The sequence below is a fragment of the Mus caroli genome, chromosome 10, assembly GCF_900094665.2.
Source record: "Mus caroli chromosome 10, CAROLI_EIJ_v1.1, whole genome shotgun sequence".
NCBI lineage: Eukaryota > Metazoa > Chordata > Mammalia > Rodentia > Muridae > Mus > Mus caroli.
This window is the reverse complement of record NC_034579.1, coordinates 67,704,819-67,727,358: the sequence shown is the minus strand read 5'-3', so window position 1 is coordinate 67,727,358 and position 22,540 is coordinate 67,704,819. Positions and strand designations below refer to the sequence as shown.

General features: G+C 38.9%; 1 protein-coding gene across 11 annotated transcripts in view; it reads right to left on the bottom strand.

Annotated features, from left to right (window-relative positions):
• Nucleotides 1-22,540, bottom strand: part of Pcdh15 (protocadherin related 15) — a 1,443,104-nt gene that overhangs the window by 763,954 nt on the left and 656,610 nt on the right. For 10 of the 11 annotated variants that reach the window (XM_021175219.2, XM_021175220.2, XM_021175221.2 and 7 more), the window contains exon 1: nt 12,482-12,869. The exons of the other annotated variant lie outside the window; for it this stretch is intronic. The gene's annotated coding sequence lies outside the window, so the exon portion shown is untranslated. Of the gene's footprint in view, nt 1-12,481; nt 12,870-22,540 lie in introns of those variants that run through there. 11 annotated transcript variants of the gene reach the window in all.

Here is a 22,540-nt window from a genome sequence, read left to right as displayed (position 1 = left end):
CTGTACTCAGAGCAAAACATTTCCTTATTCTTCGTTTCTTAGCAAACTTGATTAAGTTGAGAGTACCCATACGAGATTCTGGATAAATAACTGAGAAAATAAAGCAATAACATGTTGATATTCATGGCACTCTGGGGGGGGGGCAGAGAAAAATGAATGGGAAAGGAGAAATGAAGGTCAGAGTAGGTTAGGGGAAAACAGACACTCTGGGTCTAGTGAGAGATGTGGGAATCATACAGATGGAAGGTGAGTTTTACATTAGTTATTAAGTAATGCATTGCAGGGGCAACGGGGCACATGAAAATGAATAGATGGCAAAAGAAGACAATACAGAGCAACATACAGCTTCTGAATCTGGAAATGTATGCTGTTATCTACCAGTATAATCAAGATGCAAGAAGGGAGAAGAATGAGAAAGCCATCAAGAAAAAGAGACAGAGTTTATCTTTACACTAAGACAATTCAATGGATACTATTGAGTTTTGGAATAAACTTAGAAATGATATGGATATAATTCCAGCAGATACCTCAAGGCACAAATTAACATTTTCACAGTGGATGAGATGTGTCAGGAGTATTAGGAAAGAGAGGTAACAGTGGGCAATGAATATGGGGATATTTATGCATAAGACACTCATTGAATTAGAAGATGACAACCTCTGGTATGTATTCAGGAAAAAAAAAACTTAAAACAACACAATAATAATAGAGACATAAAGGGCTGAAAGATGTGCTGACAGGGAGGCAGAGGGACCTAAAGCTACAGAGCAGTTAGCAATATCCTATAACACATGTCAAGGCATACAACTTTCCTGAGGTTAGCAATAATGACCTCTGTCGAAGCTGATATGAGAAGGAGCAAGGTAGCCATGACATTGGAAATGATATCTCAACACAAGCAGTAAAACTGCTTTAATGATTTACAGATGGTTCACTGAATTTGAAGTCAAGTTCAGACTTATGAATCTGATTCTCTATCGAGTCAAGGTCCCTTGGAAACGAGTCATTTCCTATATGAGACTGCTAGGAAAGGCATATGTATCCCCCTCAAGCCAACTTCATCTCCTCCAGCAGAGTGGGCAGCTTGAAGCTTAATATCTGAAAATTGACTTGAGGAGTAAGAGAGTCTATAATTGTTACAAAATCTCTTTGTGATTTGTCAACAATAATAAACTCCAAGACATACGCTGTAAATATTATCTAAAATTTGTCTCTATTTTGTCTCTCATTAAATCCCCTATGACTTTTCTACAGTGTTGTAGGGGAAGGAGTTTCCTCATGGGCAGTAGAGGAGATTACCCCTTCATTCTGTTATGGTTTCAACATTCACAGTCAGTATTAAACTGAACTGTAGCATAGATGAGTGTAATAGCAAGCCTTTCCTGACACGCATACCATGTGAATGTGTATGTGTGCATATATATGCTTGTGGTGCTTTGAATATCCTTGGCCCAGGCAGCATCACTATTAGAAAGTGTGGCCTTGTTGGAGTAGGTGTGGCCTTGTTGGAGGAAGTGTATCACTGTGGGAATGGTCTTTGAGACCATCCTCCTGGCTGCCTTCAGAACAAGATGTAGAACTCTCTGCTCCTCCAGCACTATGCCTGCCTATATACTGCCATGCTTCCTGCCTTGATAATGTGCTGAACCTCTGAACCTATAAGCCAGTTCCAATTAAATGTTGTCTTTCATAAGAGTTGCCCTTGTCAAGGTATCTCTTCACAGCAATAGAAACCTTGCCTAAGACAATGGGTATGTACTCGTGCGCAGTGTACACATGTGTGTGTGTGTATGTGTGTGCACACGCACATGCCTGTATACATATGTTTATCTTATGCAACAAATAGAGGACTGAAATGACAAAAATCACTGTTACATAATCTAATAACATTGAATTCATTTATTGTTAGGTTCAAACCAAATCTTTGACAGCAGCTAGCTGTGGCTAAATACCTTTAATTCCAACATTCAGGAGGCAGTAGTAGGTGTATCTCTGTGACTCTGAGGCCAGCCTGATCTACAAAACAAATTCCAGGACAACTGGAGCTACATAAAAGAGAGATGCTGTCTAAGAATACACAAATGGCATATTTTCACATCTTGTTCTGTCCCCTTTACCATAGTGATGTGTCCTGGACCATAGAGTGGGTGCTATAATTATCCCATAATCTCAAAATTTTTAATAGAAAAGCAAATTTGTAAGAGTAAGTCCACTGCTTAACTTAAAGGAATTGTTATCTTCTACATACTCAGCTCAACATTGACCTACAAAGAATGAAATATAATAAAAAGCATCTGCCTGCTCATAAGCTTTGCTCACCCACTGAGGACTCTCCCATGTTTTTCTCTTCTGTCTCAATTGACAAGGATGCTTTCCTCCTAATGAAAAGTCACTTTCTTTTTTTATCTGCATTACTGTCTTAGAGTTAGGAGCGCCCCCACGTGAGATCTGGAGAAGCACATGTGAGAAGATGTTGGCAGCCCTGCTAAGATTCTATCCATCATCCTCAATTATAGAATGTATATTAGCCAGTACTCTAACCAGTTAAGTTTTGAAAGTTTGAAAAAAATAACAAATACTTGATAAATGAACATGCATTTGCCTTGGATACTATTTCTAAGAGGGGAGAGGGCATTGAAATGTCATTTTGGAGGCTTAATAGAAAATATTGCAGTAAGGGCCATCTGCTTCCTCCTGCCTTGTGTCCTATGTGGAGAATAATCAATAAACACTGGTAAGTTTGACAAAAAATATATCCAGAACAAAACCACGTAAAATCCAAAAACCCAAATTAAATCATAACAAAACAACAACAACAAAACAAATACTCAAGATATCCTCTGTTGCAAGTGCCTTCCAGATGTCACCTGGCCTGGCCTGGCCTGGACCATTGCTATGCCCTGGAATCCCCCTGCCTCTGCTATGGAGGAGACATCCACAGGGAAGAGAGAACAATCCAAGAGAGTGAGTCTCAAAGTCTTGATTATCTCATGTTGTAATTGCTCCATTCTCATACATCATTCCTGTTGAAAGTGACAAATTCTGGTACACAACATCAAATTCATAAAGAACCTTTGAAGGAAGATCGGTGGGCTATGGAACCAATCACTGACTTAAGCAGAAGAATCCCAAGGCACTTGTATAATTTTTAGTGGTTACATATGGGCATGATGACAGAGTTGGACAGAAAAATCTCTAAGACAATCTGTTTTCCCTGCCTAAATGGCTGCAAAGAGAGAAATACACCAAAAGTTTGGTGACACATAAGCCTTCTACAACCAACACGAAGTAAGATTAAGTAGGGAGTTGGTTTTCCACCTCTAAAACTTAGCCCTTCTACAGAGGATTCAGTAGCAATCATTTAGGTTTTATAAGGTAACATGATGAATATTTCCACATGCCCACTGTGTGTGAGAGGTTCAGATATTTGGGTCAGCATTATTCATTTGTGGGTACCCATCAGTGCATCTGTGGGGATATTTCAGGATGTAAAACAGATTGTTCTCTTCAGTGTGTGCATCCCTCACCCAATTTATTGAAGGCCTGAATGGAAAATGTTGAATGAGGAAAAAATCTCTATGCTTATTTTCAAGCTGGGATATTGGTTCTCCTGTGTTCAGATGGGGACTTGGACCAAAATGTACCATCCACTTTCCTGAATCTCTAGTTTGAAAACTACAGATCTTAGGAATTACCAGCCTCTACATATGATCTGTATTCATCTGTACCTACAACTCCCCTATTCATCTGTCCATCCTTTAATCATTTATGTATAATATACCATCTATCGTCCATCACCCATCAACTACCTGGCTAGCCATCTAAATAAAATTTCTCTATCGATTTTATCCATCCATGCATCTATTCATGTATTCCCATATTGGTTTTTGTTTTGGGGGAATTATTCCTCAGTATAGTATATCATTTCTTATTAAATGAAGAATGTCCAAACTCATCTTCCATTCAGCACCAGAAATAAAAGGTTCACTGAGCCTGCAGATCTCACCTAAACATGTTTTTCACAGGGTCACTCACCAAACTCACCAAGTGAGCCTACACCCCAGCCCAGTAAAAGGAAGTTAAGCAGGCAGGCCTAGGCTAAGCTTCACATCCATTGAGTACAAGACTTTATGTCTCCACTAATGGACATATTAATTGACTGAGTGGTGTGAGAGAACTTAATTGAGCTGAATGTTAGCAACATCTGGAATTAAGTTACAAATGATGTGAGTGAAGGCTCATTTATCCCTGGGTGTTGGGGACATCAAAATGCTTAGTTTCACCCATTCCTATGGTAGCAAAGTTGCTTGAGCCAGTGTTCACTGTCTCCTCCCAGAGGCTGAAATTCTGGTGAGAAACTGAAATCCTCTGTTAGGGTCAAGGAGCTAGTATCCATATTCCTAAAAACATCACCACAACCTCAGAAAACAACAACAGACTTTATTTATACATTTCTGAAGATGAGGAAATTGTTTAAAGCACAGATGGAATACCTCTCCCTCAAAAGTAAATTAGTCATATATAAAGGAACCACTAAAGTCTATTGATGAGAAAATTAGAAAGCCAGAGCATGGTGTATAAGCATGGTACTTTCAGATTCATATGATTGACATCCATGACATCACTGTGTTCAGAAATAAGATTAAGTTAAAAATGACAGAGATGACAAAAAGAACAATGGATACTTGCTGTTTTAATTAGGGAAAGTAAGGTACTAGGTAGGTAGGTAGGTAGGTAGGTAGAGAGGTAGGTAGATAGATATGTAGATAGATTGATAGATACATATGTAGATAGATATGTAGATAGATACATGATAGATAGATGATAGATAGATAGATAGATAGACAGATGATAGATAGATAGATAGATAGATAGACAGATGATAGATAGATCTCTGTATATAAATTTAATAGGAAAGGGAAGTAGAGACCGATTTCTGAGATTATTCTTGCTTGATGCTTTTACAATGGAGTTTTGTTCAGATTGCCTGTGTTAAGCAGGTAACAGCCACCTATTCCTACAGCTAAATGAAAAAGAAAATATATGGAACTGTGTGAGGAACTGTGCAGAGAGCTTTGGCCATGTCATCCCCTTAGCCTCTGCAAGGGAAGTGATGTCACCCAGAGGACTCCTCGTGACTGATTTTATCTGAAAATCTCGGCACCTAAAATGTGTTGGTAGTTTTTGAAACAACATTGGAATCTGACATCCTTTTCTGGCTTCTGGGGATACTCATACATACACACACACACACACACACACACACACCCCTAAACACACAAATAAAAAGCCTATAATAACAGTAACATGAAAATAAATCAACATCTAAATAGGAGCCGCCTTCTATGTATGTACAGTGTTCTGTGTTCTATTAACACTAAGACAGAACCTTAACTTCCGGAACATACAATGTGAGTGTCTCCCAATGTTACTATCACTTTACATGTAATTTTTGCAATTTTGTAATGAAGTATAATTATCTGACACAAATTCATGCAACATACTCAGAATCCAAAATGATTCAAATGAAGATTTCTCAATAAATTTTGGGACAGTACCTAAAAGTTTTGACATTTTTCCATCTCTCCAAAAATCCAAATCCTGGAATTTCAGGGGAACATGCATCCCTTGTTTGAAGTACTGATTAGAATGCAATGTTGTTTCAAAAACTGTCACCCCATATTGGAGGGAGAGATTTTAAGAGATAAAATCAGTCACAAGAGGCCATCTGGTTGACTGGTTAACATCACTTCCCTTGCAGAGGCTAAGTGGATGACACTGTCAAAGCTCTCTGAACAGTTCCTGGCATAGAGTGGACACTCAATATATTTTCTTTTTCATTTAGCAAACAGACTCTAGAAACACATCAAAGAAAGTGGAGGAAAATCATTCAAACCAGACCCTTGCGAATATCCTCAGAGTCTTGTCAAATGTGCTCCTGTCTGCACGAGAAATGATTTGTTTGGGACAGAGAGAGAGAGAGAGAGCTCAGCATTGAAGCATTTAAAAATTTTACCTTCCAATAAATAAACCCACAATTCGGAATTAAGCTCTGTCTGCTGTTTTCTACTATGTAGCCTGGAAGTGCTTTAATCCTTATATTGAGCACATTTACATTTACAAACCAGACATACTCTTTGTTTTCCCCCATATCTCCTTCAAATTCAAGATCATACCCACATTTTTTCTCAATTAAAAATATCCTTCTGTCCAGTGGAAAGAGAGGCCCATTGGTCTTGCAAACTTTATCTGCCTCTGTACAGGGGAATGTCAGGGCCAAGAAGTGGGAGTGGGTGGGGGAGGGGGTGGGGGACTTTTGGGATAGCATTGGAAATGTAAATGAAATAAATACCTAATAAATAAATAAATAAATAAATAAATAAAGACAGGTTTTGAAGACTCTTTTCAGAGATAAAACTTCTAAAGACACATGACTTGGAATATCCCTAAATGTCCAGCTCAGTAATATCTGTCTTGTATGTTGCCAGTAGGCATGTGGAAAAAAAAATATCCTTCTGACTCTTTGCATTTATGCTTTAATCTATTTTAATTTTCCTTAGTTCATTTCTATTCTTCATTATCACAAGAGTAACTCTCTGTCTCAAGTTCCTATCCTTTTTCTCATGTGCTTCTAAGCGAAGCCATTATCATGTCGATTGTCCTTTTGCAAGGTGAGCTGGAGCAGAAGGAGACACCTACTCCATTGCTTCTGCCAATCAACAGCTTGTTTGATTAGAAATCCAACGGGAGGAAACAGAATGCCTTCCTGCAATATTTCACATTAAAACACCAAAACCATATTCGATCTTAGAAAACAATATCCAGAGCAAATGCATGCTAATTTACTAAATATTTATTCTTTCCCAGACTTTCAAGAGTTGAGCGGGTCAATGGGCTTGCTAATACATATTCTGTAAGTCCCAAAAGAAAGTAAAAATTAAATAACAACAGGTCATCAATTGTACCTGAATTTTATAGACAAAATAACATACCAAATGATGTACAGAAGAGAAAGAATAAGGAGGAAGTGAAGTACTTGGCTATATATCTGATATTAATGCTTCTGCTTTTATGAATTTATCTTAGATAATGGTGATGGTGAAGTTGGTGGCTATAATAATTAAAATAATAGTGATAATAATAGCTATGATAATGATAGTGATGATGATGTTGGTGCTTCTGATGTTGATGCTGGTGATGGTTCTGATGCTGATGCCACATAACAGTCCCTACTTGTTGAGACTGTCCTTAGCCAGATGGCTTGCATACTTGCATACCTAGGTTGAACCAGTCTATACTTTCTTTCTCACACAATCTCCATCTATAACCCACTTATGGGACTCGGAAGAGCATCTTGTCTACCTCTCATATCTGCACACTGCACTTCCCCACCTTCTTTTGAACACAGACTCTTTATCTTCTCCCTCTTCCTTCCTTCTATCTCTGTTTTTGTCTCTTTCCTTGTTCCCCATTTCTATTTCCCTGTCCATAGTGTTTGGTTATGTTGTTTTATTTGTTTGAGAAATGGCCTCCATATAGAGTGTAGGCTAACCTTAACTCGTGTTCCACTTGTTTCTAACCTTCTCAGTTCTATGATTTATAGCTCTGAGCATTAACCAAGCACACCAGGTCTTCATTTCATATTCCATCCATCATTTAGCAGGCTTTTTTTCCTGTCAATCAATTTCTCTGTATGTGTCTTTGTCCAGGTCAGCCTGTCTATATCCTATATCCCTCCCTTCTCCCCTACTCTCTTCTGTCTGCCTACAGCCTATATCCCTCCCTCCCTCTCTCCCTCTCTCCCTCTATCTCTGTATGTGTCTTCAATTTTAACCTTTCTCCCAATGTCTGTGGATCTTTCTGCACTCCTGTTTATCCCACCTCTCACTCTGTCTTTCAACTTATTGTAGAATACCTTCCCTTCTTTTTGTGAGTATCTGAGTGTCTGTATATGTGTACCTCTGTCAGTTTCTAAAACACCTCTGTGATTTTTGTTTGTCCCTCTGCTGAAATGTTGAGTTTAAAGGCAACAGAAACTCCCATCCAGTTCTAAAGATGCTCCTCTGCATTCCAGCGATGTGTGCGAAGTTGCAGACACCAATCCATTAAGTGATAAAGTGAAAGAGGAAGCCACTGTCCTTGGATAAACAACTTGCGTCCCCATAAGGATTCAGTGGTGCAGAATCAGAAAAGACTCATTCTGACACCTCTGGGAAGACACAGTGCAGGCATTCAGTAGCTGGGTCCAGTTGAATGACGTACTTCATCCCCCCTGCACTGTCGTCCTCCATTCCGGAAACAGTGCTCATTTCTGTCTGAACCCGCCCTTTCACTGGCCATGGGAATGAGCGTCCTTCTAAAGTGGTGATGGTTCTGCACCTGCCACGGCCTGAGAATGTTTACTCTCTAAAAGCTTCATAGAAGTTACACCTCCTGTCAGCTCCTTGCCGATCAAGAAACACAAGGAACAAGCTTTGAATTTTCTATTTACCAGCCTGAAGGAGAAAAGTGCTTTCTTTGCTGTAGTTTCCTGGAATAATGACTACTTGTGCCTTTTGCATTGGTGGGATCAGTAGCTATGATCTCATATTCATGGCTGAACACATCCTTCAAACTGCTTGTGAGAGAGGAGAAGATCAGTCCATTTGTCTGCTCAGGTGGAAACTTATTTTCGAGCAGAAGTTTTGTTGCTATTATGGTACACACACACACACACACACACACACACACACACACACACCGAGGTACACATATCACATTAACAAGTGAATCCAAGAAAGCTAAAACAACTGGATTTTAGATTATTTAACACCAACAACCCACAGACTTCCTATGGGCATCCTTGCTGGTAACTTTTCTGAAAGGTATAATGTAAATAAAACTTCTGGGAAAACAGCAATTTAAGGGGCCTGCCGAAGTTTCAAGGAAACACACAATCTCAAATGTGTCTTATATAAATAGTACATTGTGTGCGCACACGTGTGTGAGTGTATAAACTATATAGAAGCATGCCTTTTCTGGTCATGTGAGCATAGATAGCTCTGCATGCATGCACATGTGTATGTGGGGGGGGGGTGCATCCAGTTTGATGTAAATGGGTGCACTAGTCAATGTATGTTGTTGTGTCTGTGTGTGCGTCCACCTAGCACGTAGGTTCTGAGCATGAGTCTTATGACGTATGTTCAGACTGAGAGCAACAGACAGCAACCTTCACCACATCTGGTTCTGTTATTTTAGTTGATACATGGTACCTGATGCAGACATAAGACAAGGTCGTTAGTGCTCACCTTCAAGATCAACCCTGAGGAAGGCAGGATTGAATTCTAATTTCTATGTAAATCCACTTTTTCGGTCACCATGTCACATTTCTTCTTAGCTCATTTTAAGATGTTTGCGCACGTGGCTTTGGGAAAGTATGATCCTGCTGTAATTACTCAGAGTTGTTCTTACTTTCTCTAAATCCACTAAGGGTCCTGATGAATTTCCACAGTTTTTTTTTTCAATAGTTTGCTTTCATCTTAGCATCATAGGAAAACAACCCACAAAGCCCCTTAAGTCATCTTTAGTTTTCAGTCCTGTCCGAAACCTTGTAAAGTGACCACACACACACACACACACACACACACACACACGCTCGCGCACCTGCTGCCACAACGAAGCATGTGCCCCCCCCCCCCACAGGCAAGCTTTAGGTGAGTGTGTTTGTTTGTAGAATTACTTGGAACTACAGCAATTGTTTCAACGATGCAATTTCACACTACCATTTTACAGGTAGAAAAGCACCAGGACATTACACAATGTTTCTAGTTCACTAAGGATTCTGGGAGGAAGGATAACGCTTTAAGAAAACTGTAGTGGAAAAAAAAAAAAAGCTCCAAAATATACAACAATATGACTATAACCCTAATCAGTGGTGAATCAATTAACACAGAATCCCAAGCAAAATGGAATATTTAGGCAACATACACAACCTCTTCATTAAGAAGCAACATGAGCTCATATACAAAAGACAGTCCAACAAGTAAAGGCTCTTACAGCCGAGACCAATAGCATGAGTTCCATGCCGACGCTCTTGCACCACAGGGTGGGAATGAAAGGCCAGTCTTCTATATGTTGTCCTAAAGCTTCCAACGTTATCCCATGGCTTGGGCGTGCACACTCATATACACACATACATTAAAATGTGATCAACACAAATGCAATATGAACTTAAAAAGTAATGCAGTCTTTTTGTTTACATGACGATTGCTAATGATTTGAATGTACTTAAAACCATGTATTTCTAAGTCAGTATTAGGAAGGCAATAAAATATAAGGGTCTCCTGGGTTTACAATTTGGGCTAAGCATTGGTTCATGCAGTGGTCTGTCATTTTTAATAGCATGAACAGGAATAAAGGGTCTCCTCAAGTCATACCTTTAATTTTGCAATACAGGACAGAAGATCCTCAAACCTTACAAACTGGTCATCCCTGGGTTTTCTTTTTAAATTTTATTTTCATAAAATAGTCTCTTTTTTCATGAAGTAAAAGTCCTTAGGGTCTAGTGGTAACAGACATGAATAATTAACAATCCAGCATGTATTTCCTTAACATATATTGTGTGATCAAAAATATTGCCATAGGTCATCAAAATAACAGCTGCTTTTTGTGTTTTTTGGATTTTTTGTTTGTTTGTTTGTTTGGGGTTGTTTTGTTTTGTTTTGTTTTTTGAGTCAGGATTTCTCTGTATAGCCCTGGCTGTCCTGAAACTCACTCTGTAGACCAGGCTGGGCTCGAACTCAGAAATTCACCCGCCTCTGCCTCCCAAGTGCTGAGATTTTGTGTTTCATTTTTAACTTAGGCTAATAACCAAAACGTTTGACAGTGTCAGTGAAGGCACAAGTATGCTTGCCTGCCTGCTAGAAACTATTGGATTAAAGAACTCTGATTATTCAAACTTTAAATGTGGAGATATTAAGAAACAGAGCATTTTACCTTTAAGTGTATTTATCCTAAATTTGAAATCATGAATGCTTTGTGTAACTGATTTTTATAATTTTCCTACTTATACTGGTCTCATCAATTATCAACTAACATATCTTCAATGTAAGAATGTCTCATAAAGATTTTATTTAAATCTATTTATATGCAGCATCCATTACATGGCCAGGCCATGTTTCCCATGGAGGCAGTTCATGAGCAAGTCTCGCTCTCAGATCTGCTCTGACCCTTTAGTGATCAGAGCTTCAGGGTAACTTTTGGGCAAGGGCTCTAAGGACTGGCAGTGCTTGCTGAGCACCAGCTGAGGGTTGAGGAGGTCACTGCTCAGTGGAACTGAACACCCATTGAACTCCACCTTTCTCTCAGAGGAGAAGGAGTCCACAGGCAGAGGCATCAAGTTACTGAAACTTGAAGAAGCTCAGGTGCAGATAAACTGTGACTCTGACTCAGCCACAGGTGAACAAAATAAAGGATCACCTAGCAAAGGCAGCTCGTCGGGGAAAATCAACATCTTTATTTAAAAAAATAAAAAATAAACCCTGCCCATAGACCAAGCAAATGACAGACTATAATTAAAACATACATGCCTTTTTAAAAAAAGAAAAAACCCAAAACAAATATTTTCTTGTCTAGAGTTAAGTAACACCATAACTTGGGTATCTGCTTTCAATTCCTGACAGACAGTCCTTTTCTGCAAGCATGCCTGGAGTTCAGTTCACAGAATGCACTGCATGCTAGTCTACCTGGGCTCTGAAGATCTGGGGTAAAATTCCATTACTTTGATGCTTTTGTGTCCATGGCACACAGGTTAAGAGTCTCAAGAGACTGAGCCTGAAGGTAGTTAGTTATTCGGGATCCATTTCCCCAAGGAAACATGTCTGTAAAGTAGGAAAGCTGTTGAGACCATGTAGAACTACCTTCGTATCACCAAGAAAAGGTCAGCATAGATCCAGTACTGTTCCCAGACACTTCCCCAAAGTAACATAGTTTCCAGTGCGCTGCAGAGAACCCGGTATCAGCACTCAGATCCACAGTCCAACAGAACCCGGTAGGCTGCACGGCATTGCTAACCGTTCACCAATCAGCTCACTTATAAATTAGTACCTTCAGCAATGTCACACATAAAAGTAAACACTAGTGTTTGTGCACATAAAACACAGCATACCAGGTTTTATACTTCCAGAGACAAATAACTAGAGAAACTGATTTACGCTTAAAAAAAAAAAAACGAAACAGTTATAGTTCAAAGGCATTTATATATACATTGGCATCTCCACAAAAATCACAAGGCTGCTCAGCCATCAGGAAGTAAAGAGGGCAAGCAAGCATGCTTGAATTTCCATAAAGTAAGTCACTCTTGTACACACTGAACAACGTGAGAGAAAGTGATGTCACAACAGAGGGATATCACGTCAAAACAAGCTCTTGAGGTTCTGCAGAGCTCATTGCTATCTTAAACTTAAAAGAGTAAGCAAAAGCTGGGAGCAAGGAACTTACTTGCCTTTAAAGTTTCATCTTTAGTCGACGCGAGTCCATGCAGTAGGTCCTTGTGCCAAGATTGTCTCTGCTCATCTCTTTACAAACCACCAGCGCTCGCTCTCTTAAGTCTGAAGATGACTGATTCATTCACAAATTATGCTCTTGTTTCTGATGAAGCATTATTATCCACTTTCGTTTCACCACACACATTAAAAAAAATTACTGGAGATGCATAAACAGAATCCCTTAACGTACTAACCGAGGAGGCATCCTATCTGCCCCCTCCGTGTTCAGAGGTGCTTGCCAACTGCCTCAGGTACCAGAAGAAACTAACCCCAAGCTGCTAGCGGGCATCCGCAGGCCCTCTATCTGTGGCTATTAGCGCAGCACGTTGATCAGCTGGCTAAAAAGCAATTAGCTCTCCTGCTCCTCCTGCTTATACAGGAGACAGTAGAATGTGCTAAGCCATGAGGAGGCTGCTGCATGCTTTGCACCAATTAGGAGCAGGTGCTACAGCCCCGAAGACAAATTGACATCCCACTGTTCATGCTGCTGAGGGCTTTTATTGTGCTATGTCCCCTCAGCCTGTTTGGTGGGGGCTCTGCTCTTTTGTGTGGTTGTACTCTTTCAATTAAAAGGGATTGCAAAGTTCAGCGCTTAGGTTTTCGGTGACGATATTATTGACCAGGTAAAATAATGTCTTTATCTCTGATCACTTCCCCCACCTCTCTGTCCTGTTTTTCTCCCCTTTACCCAATTTCTTTCCACAAATACAACTTCTAAAACCAATGCTTTCATAACTGAGGTTCATTGCTGCACGAGGGTGGTGATAGAACCCTCCTGCATTGATTTGGGACTAAAGTAAACAAAAGGATACCATGATGAAAATATGAACTTGGATATATTTCTTAAATACTGTTAGATGGCACCTTCACACTGATTTAGACTTTTATAAACGAGTGAAAGTTAGTCATGGTGCATTCTAACCAGACTCACACTTTGAATACATTTAGACTACACAAGTTTATAAAAGTCGCATTAAATTTTGCCAATATATTTGAGAAGGTATCTTACTAGTGGGCAGAGTAAGGCAAAATCCTAATTCCTCTGTTGCAGTTCTGTAAATACCCAACCCTGCCTCCCATGCTCTGCAAACCCCTTAATCCTCCCCACCCCCACCCCGTCCCACCCCCATCTGCCCCTGGCTCCCTAGGTGGATTCCCATGTGCTAACTTGGACTGTAACCAGTGTTTAATCTAGAGAAACCAGACATTTGGTCACATTCCCAAGAAAAAGTGATACAGCCGTTGTTTGAGAAGAGTCATTAGAATGAACTGTCACTAGCACGGAGCACATTTACTGAGACCATTGGATAAACAGCTGCTATAATAAGAACTTCTAACTGTAATTTTGTATTAATGAAAAAGCCACCCTCACTCCTGGTAAAATTCAATTATAACTTCCATGACGCATCAGAAATTCAGGCACAACACAGAAAAAATCCCATCTCTTCCTCGTCCTCTATGAGAAATTAGATTATCAACTGGATGTTTTGTAAAATAGCTGATTTTACTTCTTTTTTTTAATAAAAAAAAATGACCACATCTCTGCGTTTAGATACCAACAAGAATATTTTTTATTAAAAATTGGCAAACTGTAATATCATGCTGCGTTTAAAAGTGAATTCTTGGCAAATAGTTTAAAAACAGATCAGAAAAGAGGGACAGTGTTTGAAAAAAATTAAATAACATATTAACCAAGGAGAAACTCTATTATGATGATAATTTCTGTTAAACAACCAGTGTAGAATATTCTAGACTTATTCCCACTTCCCTCATTCTCCATCTCTCCCTCCTGAAGCCCAGTTGAATTCAAATCTGTGTACTCTAAAAGAGCCATGATTTCATGTCTTCAGTAAATCTATATTCAAATTAATATAAATATTTCATCATATGCCTGTGAGAATATATAGTATACATGCATTTACCTTTATTTACCTTTTAAATAATAACTGTTTGGGTATTTTCTTTCTTTTTTTTTTAGCTTTGATTTTTATTACTTTTATTTATGTGCTTCTTTATTTACTCTGTGTGTGTGTGTTTGTATCCTTGTGCATGCATGCCACAGTAAGGGCATGGAAGCCAAAAGGCAGCATACTGGAGTCAGGTTGATCCAACAGTGTGAATGCTGGATGTCATATACTTGGTGTGAGACCAAGAACCTTCACACATAAGCCAGCTCACGGGTCGGGATACTGAGTTTCTCAATTTAGTAACTGTGTAGACACTTAGTTTAACACAGAAGAATTTCCAAGCTTCATCTTACTACCATCATCAGTGTTTCGGGTTACGGGGGATTTCTCCAATACTGTAGCCTGAAGGCTTTGTGTTCTGCCTGGGCCCTATATATACTGCAAAAGGGGGATTATTTCTCTTCATGGCAGACATTCCTTGCCATGAAGAGCCCTCACAAGTGTGAAGATCCGTTTTCTCAGTATCCCAGACATACAGTGGCTGAGTTGTGCCTAGCAGATGGTCTCTTTCAGAAGGTACAATACTTAGTCTGGCAGGCAAAGAATCTGCCACACAAATGAAGACCTTTTCAGACATAGCAGACAATGACAATTGCAAGAAATAAAGTATATATTATTTAAGAAGAAATGAAATGTTACATGTTTTGGAAAAAAAACAATATTGAAAACCTCTAAAAGTTAAGAAAGTTTAAATATTGTTCATTTCTGTTTATAGTCATGTATTTGCAGATAAGATTAAATCATTGGATATAAGGCAAATTGACAGTGGGTAAATTACATTTAAAACTTTATACAGCTAAATTTTTAAATTTGAGGAAAATAACATATACCCTCTGTCTAGAAGAGCATTCTATCAGATAAGTCTGCGTAGACATTGAAATACCATAAGGTATGGATTTATCAGTTGTAACTGTTAACCCCAAAGGTGGCTTCCTCTCTCCTCTCCTCTCCTCTCCTCTCCTCTCCTCTCCTCTCCTCTCCTCTCCTCTCCTCTCCTCTCCTCTCCTCTCCTCTCCTCCTCAACCATGCTAGGGAAGTTCTCTACCAGCACTAACCCCTGCCCCATCTCTCTCTCTTTCTCTCTCTCTCTCTCTCTCTCCCTCTCTCTTTCTTATCTTCCTTCCTCTCTTCCTTCCTTCCTTCCTTTCTTTCTTCCTTCCTTCCTTTCTTCCTCCCTCTCTTTCTTCCTTCCTCCCTTTCTTCCTCCCTTCCTCCCTCCCTTTCTTCCTCCCTCTCTTTCTTCCTTCCTTCCTTCCTTTTACTCTCTAAACTTCACTTTTTCATTTGTCTTAATCACAGCCTTGTTCAAAAATAGCCATTTGTATACAAAACAGTTATTTTTATTTGGGTCTGTTAGGGTACAATATATATGTTAGGTTGCATCCTAAAAATTTATGTTATTGTAATCACATTTTGTGAAAAAAAAGATTCATAAAAATATTTTGTCACAATTTATATTTTCTAAAGCCATGAAACTGAAATGTGATGTCATGAAATATTATGTTGCATGGGGACAGGCCCATGACTGGGTGTTCCCCTGAGAAATTACACCATGCCACAGATCTGGTGTAAGAGTTTTGTTTAAGGGAAGGGAAGTGAGTAAGGGTTTGGAGAAGGGGTATACAGAGGCAGACTAGTGAACATGTAGACAGGCAGAGAGACAGGAGCAGAGCCATGAGGGCAGAAAGAGGGTGACAGAGAAGGATAGAGAAGGGGAGAGGGCTGTGGAGGAACATGTGGGGAGAGAGGGGGGAAGGGAACGGGAGGGGGAGGGGAAGGGGGAGGGAGAGCACAAGCCCAGGAGTGCCTTTTTGTATGCAGCCCTTTTATATGCAGCCCACACCTGAAGCACCTTGCAGTAACAGGTGAAGAAGATGATGTAAGCTAGGTCCCTGGGAGGAGCCTAATGGAATCCCGTGTAAGCTAACATGGGGTCCTCTTGCTGAATGTCAGAAAGCGTTCCTCCCTCTTCAGCTGGTCTCCACAGGTGTCTGTGGCCATGTTCTTCTGCACATTGTTTTCTTAGGGGACAATTCAAAGGCAAACACACAAAGACAATTTTCTGTAATATTAACTTCAAGAACGGTGAAAAGAGTTTGCTGTTAGGCGCTGTTTCTTCTCTTGGTGAGGGCTGACTGAAAATGCTATCACTCCTTGGAGGAGCTCAAATAAATACTTATACTAACCAAACACAATGTCTCTTATGGGTACTTGACATGGCCCACCCCCCACCGTGGGAAACATTTTAAAGTATTCTGATTAGTATGTAGCAACTAGTAGTATAAAGCCTATGCTATTCTTAAAGATAGCCCATTGAGAAAAAGCAAGATGTAAGAAGATACTTTTCCTCTCCTTGTAAAATGAGGACTGATTTCTTGAGTCAATAGTTATTGCAAAGTAAAGAGGAGAGAATGCGTTTTCCTCTCGACCCAGATTAAAGCTTCACTGCACAAAAGCCTCTGCAGTATTACTAAAATAGCCTGCTTACTCTAGGCAGTGTCTCCTTTAGTTGGCTGGAATCAAGCTGTGGCAGGCTTGTTACTATTCACAGTTATTGACAGTTGAAATCCAGAGCTGCTAGTAAACCTCACAGTAAGACCTAGGAACTGGAGGCTTTGGAATCATCTATGCTTACATCAGTAAGACTTTGCCACACTTTCCTGGTGATTCCATATTTATACTAATACTATATATATATATATATATATATATATATATATATATATAATTTTTCAACTACAATATAGTTACATCATTTCCCATCTTCCTTTTTCTACCTACAACCCTTCCCATCCATTTACCCTTGCACTTTCTCAAATACAGAAGAAAGAAGGTAAAGGAGCAGTTTGGATGTCTGGAAAAGTCATTAAGCGTCATGTTATTCTCCATTTCTGTAGAGTTGCATATGATTCATATAAATCATTGTACACGTTCACATACATAGGTTTAATGAAGTTTTCCCATCTGGGCTCAATATCCCCCCTCCCCCCCAGTGTTATTACACATTTAAAAAGAATCTACCACTATCTACTATCGAGATGTGGTAATATAAATTTAACTCAGTCTTGCCAGCAGTATTTAATTCATGTCACAAAGTAAGCATTTACTTAAGAGATGGCTCAAGGGGACCAGAATGTAAAGATCTTTAAATACTCAGATCAAATGGGTTAAAACAAGCCCCTATCTCATATAAATAACTTGGCAGCTACACAAAACAGGAAACCAGGTATGCTAACTGCAGATCTTCATTTAGCCTCCTCCAAATCCAGGTCCCCAACCCAGGAGTAGACTCCAGCCTCCCCTGCTTCTCTGCCCCCATCTCCTCTTGACACATCCCTTCATCTTAGCCCCCAGCTCCAGCAGCAATTTTCTGGGAACCCCAATGGCAAAACCACCAGAGAAGCAAGGAGAGCACTGAAGGGGGCAGGCAAAGCCTCAGTTTTTCATATCCTCTCCTTTCTTCCAAAACCAAACAATCAGTGTCATCTGCAACTCTGCTGCTGACTGCCTGCTGTCGCCCCTCCTTACTCTCTGCCCCAGTTGCCAGGAACTGGTAGACATGGGTGAAACACTCTACTATAATACCTCCTGTGGACCCTGTCAGCACTGCCCTCTATTCCTAAATATCAGCTCCAAATACTTAGAAACACATCTTTTCCAAAACCCATAGTGGTAACAATTAGCAGAATCCTGAGATATTCCCAACCAGACAACACATAGCCATGTATACTCTCCTGAGAACCAGATAGTGCAACAGAAACCAAGAAAACAAATTTCCCACTCAACAAAGACAAGACCAGTTATCAGCACCTAGAATTACAACCTTCCCAAACCCAGATGCTTATGCCTAGGTAAAAACAAAATCAATAACTGCCAGGACATTTTGTGCATCCCTGTCTCCCTTGAGCCCAGGAACCCTGCTCTAGTAGTCCCTGGAAATGCCACATCACTGAAGCACAAGACAAGAACCTTAACATAGTCTTTATGAATGTGATCGAGTTCCTTAAAGAGGGGATTAATAAGTCCATTGAAAATAATCTACAAAAGCACAAATAGTGAAGGGACATAAATAAAATAGCTCAGGACCTGAAAGTGGAAAAAAAATAAACTGAGGGAAATCTGGAAATGGACATTTTAATACCTTGAACAGGAGTTTCAGAAGCAAGCCTCACCAACAGAAGACAAGAGATGGGAGAAACATTGAAGACAAAACAGAAGAAATGATACTTCAGGTAAAGGAAATGTGAAAGGATAAAGGACTTATATAAATAAATCCTGGTACAGAACATCCAGGAAATCTAAGTCATTATGAAAATACCAAATCTAACACTAATAGGAATAGAAGAAGGAAAGGAAATTCTGGTCTAAAATCATAGGAGAATATTGCCTCAAACTGAAGAAGGTGCCTATCATTGTACAAGAAGCATATAGAACATAAAATAACACTAGACCAGAAAAATTCATGTCAGCACATAATAATCAAAATACTAAACATATAGAACAATGAAAGAATGATAAAAACTGCAAAGAAAATAAGACCAAGTAACATATAAAGACAGACCAACTAGAATAATTTCTGACTCCTAAATGGAGACTTTAAAAGCCAGAAGTTCTATAGACTCTAAGGGACCACAGATGAAAGTCAAGATGACTATACCAAATAAAACTTTCTGTTACAATAGATGGAGAAACAAAGATACTCCAAGATAAAACCAAATTCCAGCAGTATCTACCTATAAATCCAGACCTGCAGAAGATACTAGTAAGAAAACTTCCACCTACAAGAGGTTAAGGACAACTAAGAAAACACACAAAATAAATAATTGAGAGCCGCAAATCAAATGGAGGAATCACACACACCACCACCAACAACAAGAAAATAACAGGAATCAATAAACACTGGTCACTGATGTCAACATCAATGGTCTCAATTCGCCAGTTTAAAAAAAAAAAAAAACAATACCAAAGACTTAACATAATGGTTGTAAAACCAGGATCTATCCCTCTGCTGCATCCAAAACAAAATCAACAACAACAAAAACAAACAAACAAAAAGCATGCCTTAACATCAAGGATAGACAGACCTTGCCTCAAGGTAAAAGATGGAAAAAGATATTCCAAGCAAATGAATCTAAGAAGCAAGTCACCAAAGCCATTCGAAGATCTTACAATAGGAAAAACCCACCAAGACCATATTGCAATTCTTAACATCTATGAACTAAAGACAAGGACATCCAATTTCATAAAGGAAACACCACTACATCTTAAATCACATATTGATCTTCACACACTGATAGTGACTGATTTCAAAACTCCACTCTTTCCAACTGGCAGGTCATCCAGACAAAAAGTAAACAGAGGAATACTGAAGTTAACTGTTGGACACAAAGTAAGCCTCAACAGACCCACAAAAACTGAAATAACACTGTGCATCCTATCTGACCACCAAAAATTAAAATTGGATACCAACAACAGCATGCTTAGAAATTCATGGATCCAGATAGAAATTAAATATAAAATATGGATCCAGATAGAAATTAAGAAAGACATTAACATTTTTCTAGAGTCAAATGAAAATTAAAATATAACATACCCAAACTTATGGACTAATGAAAGTGGTTGAAAGAGGCAAGTTCATAGTACTGAGTGCCCAGATAAAGATTTTGGAGAAATTGCATACTAGTAACTTAGCAGCACACCTGAAGACTCAAGAACAAGAAGTGAGAATCACATAAGAAAGGAGTACACCACAAAAAACAGTAAAACTCAGGGTTGAAATCAATAAAATAGAAACAAACAAACAAAAACGCAATACAAAGAATCAACCACAGGAAGAGTTAGTTCTTCTAGAAACTCAATTAGATGGACAAACTCTTAGCCAAACTAACTAAAAGGCAGAGAGAGAAATTCTAAATTAACAATTAGAGATTAAAGTGAAGTGCATAGCAGATACCAAGGAAATCCACCAAATCATTACATACTTTAAAAAAGTGTACTTGATGAAATTGGAAAATCTAAAAGAAATGGATAGTTTTCTTAATGCAAACCACCTATACCACAGTCAAATAAAAATCAGGTAAACAAAAGTTAAAAATATCTATAACCTCTAGTGAAATAAACGTAGCCATTAAAATAGCCAGACGTGGTGGCGCACACCTTTAATTCCAGCACTGGGGAGGTAGAGGCAGGCCAGAGTTCAAGGCCAGCCTGGTCTATAGAGTGAGTTTCAGGACAGCCAGGGCAACACAGAGAAACCCTGTCTTGTAAAAACAAAAACAAAAACAAACAAACAAAAAAAAAGTGTCCCAAGCAGAAAAAGACCAAGGCCAGATGAGTTTAATGCAGAATTCTACCAGACTTTCAAAGAAGAGCTGATGCCAATACTCTTTAAATTATTTCACAAAATTATAACAGATAGAATATTGCCCAATTTATTCTCTAAGTCTACCAGTACCCTGATACCAAACCACATAAATATCTAACAAAGAAAGACAATTACAGACCAATTTTGCTCATAAATATACACTTGTCAACAAAAAGCCAATTAATTACACATCAAAATGATCATCTACCATGGTCAAGTAGACTTCATCTTAGAGATGCAGGGATAATTTAATATACTACAATCGGTAAATGTAATCCACCATATAAACAAACTGTAAGAAATAAACCATGTGATAATCTCATTAACTGGAGAAAAAAACGTTTGACAAACCCCAGCACCCTTTCAAGATAAGTTCTAGAGAGACTAGGGATGCAAGAAACATACCTCAACATGATAAGGACAGTTTATTACAAGCTTATAGCCACCTTCAACTTAAATGTAAAGAAACGGAAAGTATTTCCACTAAACTCAGGAATAAGACAAGGTTGTCTGCTCTCTCCATACCTAGTCAATATACATTTGAAGTCTTAGCTAGGGTAGTAAGACACTGAAGGGGATACACATTAGAAGGGAAGAAGTATATATTTGTAGATGAAATAATAGTACATATAAGTGACCCTAAAAATTCCATTAAGAAACTCCTTCAGCTGATAAACATTTCAGCCAAGTAGCAGGATACATCATTAACTCACAAAAACCTGTAGCCTTCCTGTATACCTATGACAAACAGACTGATAAAAATAAATATATATTAGGGAAACAGCACCCTTAGTAATAGTCTCAAAATATATAAAACACCTTAAGGTAACTCTAATCAAGCAGGTGAGCAACTTGTATGACAAAAAGTTTAAGACACTGAAAAAAGAAGTGAAAAACGACAGAAGATGCAAAGGTCTCCCAATGCTTGGCTAAAAACAATTCTGAATAATCAATGACCTGCTGGAGTTATCATCATCCCAGATCTAGGTCTGGTTTCCTCACTCTGGATGAAAATTTCTAGATCCATTCATTTACCTGAAAATTTCATCTCAAGAGGCATAAAGGCAGAAAATAGTTATAAAATAGTTTTGCATGCCATGTCAACCATTAAGACATTTCAGGCCTTACTTCATCATGATCACGACAAAGAAAATAAGATCAGACTTAACAAAATAGCTTATTTTCAAAATGATACTTAGAGTACTTATTGGATTACTAAAATCCCAGGACTTACATGTTAGATGTATGAATACATTGTTGCTACAAAATAAATGACAAAATTTTTAAAAATTCCAATATATTAACATTGCACATTTCTCATTGTCTGTGTGGGGAGAGTTCATGTGGTAGAAGCCTGGCAGCAGTGAGCTTCCCTCTCAATTTTACTAAAGAATGGTTTATGTCCAAGCTCATTCAAGTTGCTTGGTGAAAACAATTGAATTATAACTCTATGTCTGGCTTGATTTTTAATAGCTCAGCTAAAAGCTATTCTGGGGAGCTAGAAGCTATAGACGCTGTATTTCATCCACAGATCCCCCCTCTTGGCAGTTATATTAGATTCACCAGAGGACTGACATGAACCTTCAACAAACCTTACTCCCATCCTTCGACATAATCCAGATCATTGCATGGTTGATATTGCAGTCACTTGTGTTGTATTATGAGAAAGTTGTGGGTTCCCCCCC